This window comes from Ochotona curzoniae, unplaced genomic scaffold (assembly GCF_017591425.1).
Source record: "Ochotona curzoniae isolate NIBS_2020 unplaced genomic scaffold, NIBS_Ocur_1.0 contig_3622, whole genome shotgun sequence".
NCBI lineage: Eukaryota > Metazoa > Chordata > Mammalia > Lagomorpha > Ochotonidae > Ochotona > Ochotona curzoniae.
The window spans coordinates 21,086,186-21,093,904 of NW_024465926.1; the positions used below are offsets into that span (position 1 = coordinate 21,086,186).

A 7,719-nucleotide genomic window follows, 5' to 3' on the forward strand; every position below is an offset into this window, starting at 1 on the left:
GTAACCTGAGCTAAGACACCAGGGTATTAGAAACAGTGTGTATCTCAAAATGGATGGTGGCTACCGGAGTGAATAAACATACAGAAATCCACTGACCTATACACTTAGGATTTGCTCACAGATAGTCTTCATAGGAATGGCAAGAAACATAATGCAAACATAGCAAGAAACTTAACAGCAGTACCTCTGCAGAGCAGAGCTCTCCGGTGGGAGACTTCTGCTTTTCATTTTTCTATTTTACTTGAAAGACAAAGAGATAGATGGGAAAAGACTGGCCAACTGCTGGTTCACTTCCTAAATGCCCACAATAGCCAGGTTGAACCAGGCCAACCTGGAGCCCGACACCCAATCCAGCTCTCCCACGCGGTAGCAGAGAGCCAGGTACTCGTGCCGTCACCTGCTCCCTTTCCAGGGTGCCCATCCGCAGGAAGATGAAACTGGAAACAAACTCAGGACTTGTTCCAGACGCTCCAACATGCGGAGGGTTTCCCAGTGTCTCAACCATTAAGGCAAACAGCTGCACCTACTTTACAAGTTACACACTTGTCAAATTTGCTTCCATGAGAACATGTGGGAAATAATTGCTTTACATGATTCCAATAACTTGCTAATTTAAAAAAAAATCGTTCATTTTTATTTGAAAGGCAGAGTTCACTGAGAGGAAAAGAGACAGAAAGAGGTCTTCCATTCACTGTTTCACTGTCACCCACAGGAGACCCAGCACTGGCATTGTGGCCATTTAGGAAGTGAGTGTGGATAGAAGACCTCTTGCTCTGTGTCTCTCCCTCTCTGATATTTTGCCTTTCAAATAAATAAAATAAAACTTAAAAAAGAAAAGGCTCAAGCTGGTGTGTTGGCTCACTGGGTTATTCTCCACCTTCAAGCACCAGCATCCCATAGAGATACAGATTCATGTCCCAGCTGCTCCACTTTCGACCCAGCTCCCTGCTTGTGGCCTGGGAAAGCAACGGAAGACGGACCATGTCCTCGGGACCCTGCTCCCTTGTAGGAGATCCAGAATAGGCTTCTGGCTTTGGATCGGCTCGGCTCTGGCATTTGTGCCCTTTTGGGGAGTAAACCAGCAGATGGAAGATCTTTCTCTGTCTCTCTTTGTAAATTTGCCTCCTTGCAATAAAAATAAATAAATCAAAAAAAAAAAAAAAAAAAGAAAGAAAGAAAGAAGGTTTGGTTCAACCCATCAACAGTCCTCGTAACTTCACAGACTGAAACCCAAAGTCCCCGGCCTTGTGCTGTGAAGCCTGCACGCTCAGTCCCCTTTTGCAACTACTCGTGCCCAGGATCTCCTGCTTCAGCCACAATATGCTAAAAACACCGCTGCCTCAGGGCTTTGGCATCCCATGATTCCACAGCATCTGCAGGACCCTTTTTCCCTAAATGACTCATTCCCTTGCTTCCTTTGGGTTTCTGCTCCTAGGTCTCCCATCTGAAGAAGCTTCTCAGAACATGCCACTGTCCACTCTATCACATTTTCCTTTTTTCAGTCTCCTTCATATCAATACCCGCCATCAGGTCTGAAGCCCACCAGGAATGCCCTCCATGTCCCCCAGAACAAAGTGATCATGCTTTGACACGGCTATCCTAGGTGGCCACCAGTCACTGCCACCAGCTATGGTATGAATGGAGTATGACTTCCAAACTCATGTAAGACTCCAAGCCTCAAAATCATAAGGTAATGGGACACAGAGAACAGAAATTTAATCCAACTACAGTGATTAGAGGCGAGATCTTAGGTCACTGGGGGCATGCCCTTAGAAGTGGTTCTCCTGGGTCTGGCCATAGGGCTCAATGACTCAATTCTCACCTTGCAAACACCAGGATCCCATAAAGGCACCAGTTCATGTCCTGACTGCTCCACTTCCCATCCAGCTCCCTGCTTGTGACTTGGGAAATCAATAGAAGATGGGCCAAAGCCTTGGGACCCTGCACCTACCTGGGAGACCTGGAAGAAGCTGCTGGCTTTGGATTGGCTCAGCTCTGGCTACTGCGGCCATTTGGGGAGTAAACCAGCAGATGAAACACCTTTTCCTCTGTCTCTCCTTCTCTCTGTAAATCTCATCTGCCTTTCCAACAAAAATAAATCTTTAAAACTCTGCCAGTAAGAACACCATCCCTGGATGTCAGACCGATGAGGCTGATCAATTTTCAATTGTGGGGCCCAGCGCGATGGCGCAGTGGTTAAGGTCCTCGCCTTGCACGCCCAGGATCCCATATGGGCACCGGTTCTAATCCCGGAGGCCCCTGCTTCCCATCCAGCTCCCTGCTTGTGGCCCAGGAAAGCAGTCGAGGACGGCCCAAAGCTTTGGGACCCTGCACCCGCGTGGGAGACCCAGAAGAGGCTCCTGGCTTCGGATCGGCATAGCCATCGGCCGTTGCACTCACTTGGGGAGTGAATCATCGGATGGAAGATATTCCTCTCTGTCTCTCCTCTCTGTATATCTGCCTTTCCAATAAAAATAAAATAAATCTTTATTAAAAAAAAATTGTAAGCCAAAATAAACTTCATTCTTTCATAAATGACTTGCTTTAAGTATTTTATTGTAGAATTAAAATGATAACTAATAGCATACCACTCCTCTTAGCATCTTTATCCCTTACCACGTTCCCCCAAATCTACCCCAGCAATTCTCTGTTCCTTAGGATACCTCATGCCGTTTCCTTCCTGCATGCCAGCTGCACAGGCCAGGCGCACATAACCATCCCCACACCCAGCCTGTCACATGGGGAGTGCCATATTCACAACTTGCTCCCACACTAACGTGAACCTGCTGTGCCATTTCCTAGAGAAACAGCTGTGGTTATTTCTTCCCATGTACATCTCCCTCTCGAGCAGGAAAGTCATGTAGGATTAGGTCCACAGGTGCTCAGCTCTGACCAAACATCTCTTTACAGAAGAAAGTGACCCATTCCTGGAAGACACCTTGGGTCCTTTCATGTCCTAACCTTTGCTTCGACCCCTCCCCATCCTTGGCACAGCTATTTTTCCCTCTGCCTTACCACCCACTTCAGGCTCCAGCACTCAGGCTCACATCTCCCACTGCACCTGCTATTCCATTGCCAGGGAGGTCCTCAAATGTTCCTGGCACTTGCTCTCTCATTTCTATCAGCCTATCTTCAACTATACCTGTGCTCCTTTAAAAATAACCCTGACACCACACCACTTATCTGTGTATCCTCCACAAACATCAGCACAGGAAGAGCATGTCTGACTTACTCAGCACTGCATCCCAAGATTCCAATAGAAGCAGCCACGCTCATTTACTCCCTATTTACAGAACGACTACTGTGCGCCAAAGTGCTGGAAAGACATCAAGGGACAAAGCGGAGAAAAGTCTCCCCACTCACAGAAAAGAGGGGAAGGCAAATACACCAGACGGATGAGCACAATCTAAGCACTAGGAACAGCTACAGCAATGCAGGAAGTCTGTGGGGAAAGCTGCCCTGGGAAACTCCTAGGAAAGACGTGCACGTGTGAGCAAGCTGTACACAGATCCACCGGCTCACAGGGCCCCGAAGCCACAGCACATAGGAAAGCAACGATACACAGGTAGGTGCAGCTCTACGCCTTACTGCGAGAAGCCTGTCAGAAGCACAGCAGTGATATGCTATGTTGATCTGTGTTGCAAAAGGACTCTTCTAGGCCACTGTCATGTTGTGGTGGGTTAAATCTCCACCTGAAGTACTGGCTGCTGCACTTCCAATCCAACTCCCTGCTGATGCACCTGGGAACGCATGGAGGACGGCTCAAGTCCTACGGTCCCAGAAGCCATGAGGAAGAACTTGAAGAAGTTCCTGCCTCCCAGTTTCAAACCAGCTCTGCCTATTGCAGCCATTTGAGGAGTGAGCCAGTGGATGGGAGAGCAATCTCTCTCTTTCCCTCTGTAAATCTGCCTTTCAAATAAAAATAAAAACATTTTTTAAAAAATCCCTCTAGCTGTCATACTAAAAACAGAGGGCAGGCAGAAGAAAGGGGAAGCTCTTTCAAGGTGGGAGGAGGTGGTGACTTGGTCCAGAGTGACAAGGAGTGGATGTGGAAAAACGGGGTGGCTGGCAAGTACTTGGCACAGTGGTCAAGATTCCACTTGGGATGGCTTGGTCCACATCCTGGAGCCTGTGCCCTGCCACTGTGCACCCGACGAGACAGCAGGTGACAGCTCAATATTTGGGAGGGCTGCCACCAACATGGAAGGTCTGAACTAAGTTCTGGGGTTCTGGCTTCAGCCTGGCCCAGCCCTGGCAGGTGCAGGCATTCAGGAACTGAACCAGAAGGCCTGTCTGTCTCTTTCTCCCTGACTTCCAATAAAACGAATATAAATAAAAACTTTAAAGAAAAAGCCATCATGGATGACTCAAAGGACAGACAGAAAAAGACATGGCAGGAGGAGTATGGGCCAAGAAGCAGAGGAGAGCTCTCTAGAGTCCTGTACCCCTCTCAGTGGAAACAGACAGAAGGCAGCAGGATGGAGGTCAGAGAGGCCCAGGCTGGAGACAGAAATACCGGATCTGTTCGCCTAATATGTAGATGTTTGAAGCTACGATGAGTGAAAAGTGAGAATGTCACCAATGCACAATGGAGAAAATAGTAAGGCTGGCAAAGAGCAGAAGCAAAACCTCAGATGCTGCAGGATGCCTGGGCCTCCCCTGGCACAACATGAGAAAGAACCATTGTTGACACTGCAAGGCATCTCGTCCCAAACAACCTTCCCTAAGTGGAAGGGCAAACCCGGACCAACAGCTCCAGCAAGGGGTTGCCCAAACGCTAACCAAGGACTCAGAGGAGCCAAAACTTGCAATTTTAGTAGTGGAGCATCCCGTTTCCAGGGAGGCCGCAGCGAGACCCGAGAAAGGTGAGCCACTCCCAGCTGCAATCCTTAGCATTCCCGTGGATGCCAACACAAGAACCCAGCCAAGCTCTGCAGAAGCTCACGGGGTCGTCTCTCCCAGCCCCAAAGACCCGGTCCACAAGGGGCAAGCAGGCCGGCGAGGAGCTGCCAGGACGCTCACCCGACCTTGGGCATGACTCGGGGTGGCGTGCCGAGCCCCGGTGGAGGAACGGCCATCAGGGCCCACGGCTCGGGACCCACGCGGAGGGGAGATGCGAGGCTGGAGCGCTGCACCTGCCCGGGGCTTCCCGAGGCGAGGTGCGCCGGCCGCCATGAGGGGCAGGACGGAAGGCGCCGGCCGACGGTTCCGGCGTGCAGACCGGACTCCGTCCAGCTGCCCAGGCCGGGGCTCAAGCACAAAGCCCGGGCCGGAAGGACGCGACCCGACAAGCACTCACCCGCCACCGCAGCGGAGTCCCCGGCTTCGGCCCCGGTTCGAGAACGCGGCCACCGCTTCTCGCGCCGCTCGCCCGCGCCGCCCGATTGGCTGAGCCGGGCCGCTCCCAGCAGCCTCAGCGCGCGGCCAAATGAACTTTATTGACAGCTTTGGAGACGAACAAGGACACGGGCGGGGCCGGGGGCAGGGCCTGCAGCCGAGTTGTCACTCCAGCTTCCTGCATGGACAGTCTCCTCTGCAGGGAGATGGCGATTCCCTGTGCTGGGAAGCGATTCCCTGTGCGATGCAAACAAGGCTGGTGGGGGAAACAAAGCGTCATCCATCACGGCAGGGTGTAAGGAGGGCTAGGAGCACAGAGTAGAGTGATGGCGGGAGAGACAATGACCCCGTGTCTCTTAAAATGCCTGCTTAAGAAAGTTCAAAGTTAGAACCAGCGTCGTGGTGCGGGTGGTTAAGCCACCGCCTGCAATTCCCGGCTTCCCATCTCAGATTGCTGGTTCAAGTACCGGATGCTCCACTTCCCATCCAGCTCCCAGCTAATGGCTGGGAAAGACCATGGAAGATGATCCAAGTTCTTGGCAACCTACCATCCACGTGGGAGACCTGCATGGAGCCCCTGACTTCAGACTAGCCCAGCCTGGGTTGATGTAAACCCTTTTCATCAGGAGAGAGAAATATGTATCTTTGAGTTATTTGAGCAAGAAGACAGTTCAAGGAGTAGGGTGGGAAGCGAGTTCAGAATCCTCAAAGGAAATTCTTTGGCGTCTATACCTCGGCAACTATTGGGAATATAATGTCTGTTGCAACTCTTGTGTAAAAGAAATAAAATTAGGAGCCCAGTGCAGTGAGCCAGAGGCTAAATGCTCACCTTGCAAACACATTGAAATCCCAAATAGCTGCCAGTTCATATCCCAACTGTTCCACTTCCCTTCCAACTCCCTGCTTGTGGCCTAGAAAAGCAGTCAAGGACAGCCCAAAGCCTTGGGACCCTAAACCTGCAAAGGAGACCTGGAAGAAGCTCCTGGCTCCTGGCTTCAGATCAGCTCAGCTCTGGCTGTTATAGTCACTTGGAGAGTGAACCAGCAGGTGGAAGATCTTTCTGTCTCTCCTTCTCTCTCTAAATCTGCCTTGTTAATAAAAATCAATCTTTTTTAAAAAAAAAGAAATAAAGTTAGGAAACCACTTTCCAGTGTTTTTCTGTTGATAGGAGTTACACAGGCCATTTCATTTCAAAAATGTTGCAGAAATACCCTAATTTTTAAAGATTCATTTTTAAATTTCCTTATTTATCTTCAAATATGTATCTACTTTTATTTTAACGTCAGAGCCACAGACAGAGGAGAGACAGAGAAAGAACTAGAGATCTTCTGTCTACTGGCTCTCCCCCAAATGGCTCCAAGAGCTGGAGCTGGGCAGGTTTAAAGCCAGGAACCAGGAGCTTCCTCCAGGTCTTCCGTGCAGCTGCAGGGGCCTAAGCATTTGAGCCTTCCTTCGTTGTTTTCCCAGGCTCATTAGCAGGGAGCTGGGTTGGAAGTAGAACAGCCCAGGACTCCAATTGGTGTCCATATGGGGTCCCTGTGTTGTAGGCAGAGAATTAGCCTGCTATTCTCCTGCCCCAAGGGGCTCACTTACAGTTCCTTCTCCTAGGAGCAGCACTGTCCCAGCTTGATAAATTTTCTTCTTGCTCTCTTCATATATTTTCAGCACAGACAAAATTAGATAGCATTCCACTTTTCCTTCTCCTTGCAGACAAGCTCTCAAGAAACCTTGATAACAAAAAAACTCTTTACTTTTAACTAGTTGCTGAACCCTAGACAAGTCACTTACTATGTCTGAGTTGGCACTTTGTCCCTGTGAAAGATATGGAGTGCACCGGAACAGCATCCCTCTTTTATCCATCCGGCCATTTTCCTTCTCTTCTTCCTCCCTCCCTCCTTTGCCCCCTCTCTCCCTCCTTCCCATCCACCATTCATTCATCTGTGTACCTCCCTCCTTCCTTTCCTTTCCTCCCTCCCTCCCTTCCTCCCTCACTCCCTTCCTTCCTTGTATCTGTCTCCTCCTTCCCTCTTTCTCTCTCTCTCCCCTCCATTGCTTCCTCTTTTTCCTCCTCTGATCTCTCCTTCCATGTGTCTGTCTGCTATAAAAGTAACGCAGGGGGGCTGGCGTGATAAAGTAGTGGTTAAAGTTCTCGCCTTGCACATGCTGGGATCACATTTAGTCGCCAGTTCTAATCCTGGCAGCCCTGTGCTTCCCATCCAGCTCCCTGCTTGTGGCCTGGGAAAGCAGTTAAGAAAGGCCCAGAGCCTTGGGACCCTGCACCCACGGGGGAGACCTGGAAGAAGCTCCTGGCTCCTTCAGTTTGGCTCAGCTCCAACCATTGTGGCTGCTTGGGGAGTGAACCATAGGACAGAAGATCTTCCT

General features: G+C 50.2%; 1 protein-coding gene across 1 annotated transcript in view; it reads right to left on the reverse strand.

Annotated features, from left to right (window-relative positions):
• Positions 1-5,365, reverse strand: part of NUP93 (nucleoporin 93) — a 91,492-nt gene extending 86,127 nt beyond the window's left edge. Inside the window, exon 1 of the mRNA XM_040982671.1 lies at positions 5,300-5,365. The gene's annotated coding sequence lies outside the window, so the exon portion shown is untranslated. The remainder of the gene's footprint in view (positions 1-5,299) is intronic.
• Between the last annotated feature and the right edge of the window lie 2,354 nt (positions 5,366-7,719).